Source organism: Pteropus alecto, unplaced genomic scaffold (genome assembly GCF_000325575.1).
Source record: "Pteropus alecto unplaced genomic scaffold, ASM32557v1 scaffold1279, whole genome shotgun sequence".
Lineage (NCBI taxonomy): Eukaryota > Metazoa > Chordata > Mammalia > Chiroptera > Pteropodidae > Pteropus > Pteropus alecto.
This window is the reverse complement of record NW_006443126.1, coordinates 44,628-49,201: the sequence shown is the minus strand read 5'-3', so window position 1 is coordinate 49,201 and position 4,574 is coordinate 44,628.

Below are 4,574 nucleotides of genomic sequence, written 5' to 3'. Positions count from 1 at the left end.
TCATCATGGAGGTTTTAAATCTCCATCCCCTGTTTGATTCCCAGCACTGTTCATTTGATGTGTATGGGGCAGATAACTTACTGTTTGGTTTGATGACCACATGACTACGAGTCACTGCATTGGACCTGATGGAGAGAACTTCTCATCACCTAGAGTTTCTAGAGTTTGAGGTAGAAGTATTTACGATGGAACCTTGGGTGACATACTAAATGGAAAAAAAGGATACAGTGAAATAACCCCTCCTAACATGTTGCTGTATTTCCTTCCAGGATTTGCTCTTTGCTCAAGAATTTTCAACTTTGCAAACTCACAAAAGCAGAGAGTGGAATGGTGGTTATCAGGGACTGGGGGTGGGGATAGGGTGGATAAAATGGGGGAAATGTTGGTTAAAGGGTACAAACTTTCAGTTATACAAGATGAATAAGTTCTGGAAATCTAATGCACAGTGTGGTCACTATAGTTAATGATAATGTATTGTATATTTTAAATTTGCTAAGAGGGTAGATATTAAGTGTTTTCACTATATACACACAACAAGAAGAAATGGTTACCTATATGCAAGGCGATGCTATGCTAATTAGCTTGATTGTGGTGACCATTTCACCATGTCTATGTATATTAAACATTAAGTTGTACTCATTAAATATACACGAATCTTATCTGACAATTATACCTCAATAAAGCTATTTAAAAAAGAACATTTGACTTTGAAGATGATCCTTAGAAGCACTTAGTTTAGTGTAAGGCTTCTCAAACTTGACACAATTGACTATCTTCTGCTGAGTAATTCTTTGTCATGGCACGGGGTCTGCCCCGGGGAACTGCAGGACATTTATTTATTATTTATTGTTTATTTTTTTTTAATTTAAGTTTATTGGGGTAACATTGGTTAATACAATTATATAATTTTTGGGTATACATTATCATTTGGCATCTATATGTTCTATTGTGTGATTACTACCCAGAGTAAAATTTCCTTCAGCTACCATATATTTGATTCCCTTTACCCACTTCACCCTCCCCCGATCCCCCTATATTTGACCCCTTTTACCCTGTCTATTTCTTCTTTCCTCCCCCACCCCCTACCCTCTGGTAACCACTAGTCCATTGTCCATGTCCCTGAGTTTCTGTTTGTCCACTGCAGGACATTTAGCATCATCCTGGCCTCTACCCACTAGATGCTAGCAGCATCTCTACTACCACCCCTAGCTGTGACAACCAAAAATGCCTCCAGATATAGCCAAATGTCCCCTGGGAGGCAGAATTGCTCTAGTTGAGAAACTCTGTTTTTGTCTAATATCTATTAGTTGCGAACTACTGCTTTAGTCCTATGTGAGTCTCCCCAGTATAATGTCCTTGGCAAATTCTAGCCTGTGCTTGATTGCTTCTGTGTCAGGGAACTTACTCTTTTACAAAGAATTTCCCCACGGTTAGATGTCTCTGAGAAGCAGCAAGATCTTCCCTAGTGTAGAACGGGAAAGATTGCTACAGGATATGAAGCTTCCTTTGGGGTCATGAAAATGTTTTGAAATTAGACAGGTGGTTGTTGCACAACACTGTGAATGTACCAAATGACACCGAATTGTATACTTTAAAGCGACTATGTCATGTAAATTTCAGCTCAATGAAAAATGAGCATGAATTTTACCATTTATGGAGGTTTCCCTCTATATCAAGCACTGGGGTAAATGACATACAATATTGTACCAATGAATCCTTATTGCAACCTGGTGAGAGAGGTACTTCTATTATCCATAGTTTTACAGGTGAGAAAACAGATGCTCAGAGAAGTTAAGTAAGTTGTTTAAGGTAACACTGCTAGGAAGCCCAGATCTGCTTCTCTCCCCAGATGATGCTGTACTGCTTCCCCTGCCAGTCTCTTATTTTCCAGGAAACCTGGAAGATAGTAAGGAAGTCAGCAAAGTCATGGTGAACCAGATGGTTACAAAGGAAACTTTGCATTTCTAAAACTGAAAATTAAATAAGGTAATGCATGACTGTATGAACCTTACTTGGAATTGTGCTTTAGCAAATTTTTTTGAAAGACATAATTTGACAAATTTGAATGCTATGATATTTGATGTTATTAAAGAATTATTGTTTTTGTCGGTGTAAAAAAAAGGCCGTGAACATAGAAACACTCTGCAAACTTTAAGTTAATCTATTTATTTGTTCATTGATTCATGTAACACATAGTTACCCAATGTTTGTTACGTGCCAGGTACCAGGGATACAGGAGTAGTAAGACAGATATGATCCCTTCCTGTAGCAAATGTTGTTGGTTGCACAACAGTATATCCTCAGCACAATTTCTCTGGTCTTCACACCTGCTAGCCCCTGTAGCTCCCTGATTGAAGGCTGTCTCTGGCCATTGAACCTGGCTTTGGTACGTTCAAAGGGCAGGCCAAAAGTGTTGGGCGTTACCCCTCAACCTTGGGAACAGCTCTCAATCAATGACTGACTAGAGTTGGTGGATAAGCACCCTAGCTCTGTCGCTTCTTGGCTGGGATAACTGAGGTATATACTTTCCACGATCTCCGAGAGGTCCCGGTAGGACTGAGCCTCAGTTGCCCACGGTGGTAACCCATTACTGGCTGCCTTCTCTTCCCCGCATCACTGCCCTGCTCCTACCCTGGGGCTTCTTGGGATCGCTTTCCAGATAAACTTCTTACATTTGAATTCTCATTTCAGAGTCTGCTTCTAGAGCACCTCAAACTAAGGCAATACCCCAAATTACCCTCAGGGACCTGACAATCACTGGACTGTCACATAGAAATGGAATGAAAATTATGAAGGAGAAGTACAGGGTGTTATAATATATAAACGGAAGGTTTGACCTTGTCTATGGGATAGGAAAACTGATGGTGCTAGATGGGAAAAGGGATAGGGAGAGGATTTTCTTCTTTTTTTCTTTTTAATTTTTTCCTCTCAGCATAGATGACAAATAGTGTTCTTAGAAATGTCTTGGGAACAAGTGTTGTTAAGCAATTCATGACATGCGTTATAGAATGGGTATAACCTCCATTCACTAATTTAACACTGAAGGAGAAAATTTTCTGAGCAGAGAGAAAACATTTGCAAATGCTTGGAGGCAAAAGAAAGCTTGAAGTGTGGCAGTAAGCTGAATAACCCTTCCCTCTCCAAAGATGTCTACAGCCAAATCTCTGGAACCTGTGAATACGTCACCTTACGTGGCAAAGGGACATGGCAGAGGTAATTAAGGATCTCAAGATTCCCTAGATTACACTGGTGGGCCCAGTGTAATCACAGAGCTCCTTATAAGAGGAAGGCAAGAGGGTCAGAAGTCAGAAGACGGAGATGTGACAGTAAAGCAAAGAGTTAGAGTCAGGGAGACATGTAAAGATGCTGCTCCTGGCTTTGAAGATGGAGGAAGAGGCCACAAGCCAAGAAATGAAGGCAGCCTCTAGAAAGTGGAAGAGGCAAGGAAATGGATTCTTTCCCAGAACCTCTGGAGGAACTGTAGCCCTGTGGACATCTTGATTTCGGTTCAGTGAAATCCAGTTAGGCCTTCTGACTTCCAGAACTGTAAGATCTAAATTTACACTGTTTTAAGCCACTAAGTTTGTGGTAGTTATAGTGGCAATAGAAAACTCATACAGAAATGAAAATGGCTGAAGTTCAAAGTATTGAAATGACGGGGTGGGAGGGGAGTTGCCTGAGATGATGGGGGAGCAGAAGGGGGACCAGGCACCAAAGTCGGGTCGATGTGATCTGAATGTTTGAATCCCCTCCCCGAATTCATATGTTGAAATCTTAACCCCCAAAGATGATGGTGTTAGGAAGTAGGGCCTTTGGGAGGTGCCTAGGTCATGAGGGTGGAGCCCCCATGACTGGAATTAATGTCCTTATAGAAGAGATCCCACAGAGATCCCTGACCCCTTCCACCACGTGAGGACACAGTGAGAAGGCATGAATCAGGAAGGGGGCCCTCACTAGAACGTGACGATGCTGGCATCTTGATCTTGGACTTTCCAGCCTCCAAACTGTGAGCAACACATTTCTGTTGTTTACTAACCACTTAGTCTGTGGTATTTTGTCATAGCAGACCAAATGGACTAAGACAGTGGGACTGTGATCTAGGGGCCATAGATCTTGCTGGTGGTGGTGGTGGCAGTGCAGTGATCTGCTCTGGAGACTAGAATGCTTGTGCTGGCTGAGATGTGTTTGTGCATTACAGGGAAGATGGCAACAGGAGGACCAATTAGGAGGCTGTAAGACCATCTAGGCAACAACAGATGGTTCCTTAGCGTGGTGGATGGAAGAGGGGGTGTACAGGGCAGGAGATGGAGGAAAACAGACAGATTTAAAATTTTTAGGAGTAAAATCAACAAGGTGTTTGCCAAAAAGTCTGCTTCTGTTGCTCAGTATAGTAGCTGCCTTCAGCTGATGTAACCAAATGACTAAATGAATTACTTTGTGGGCCCTTTGTAAAAATACTTAAACAATTATTTAAAAACTGCATTGGTATGACTTATATAAGCTCCCTAGAGAAGTCAAATCGTAGTGTCAGAAAGTAGAATGGTAGTTGCCAGGGGTGGAGCAGACGGGGGCTG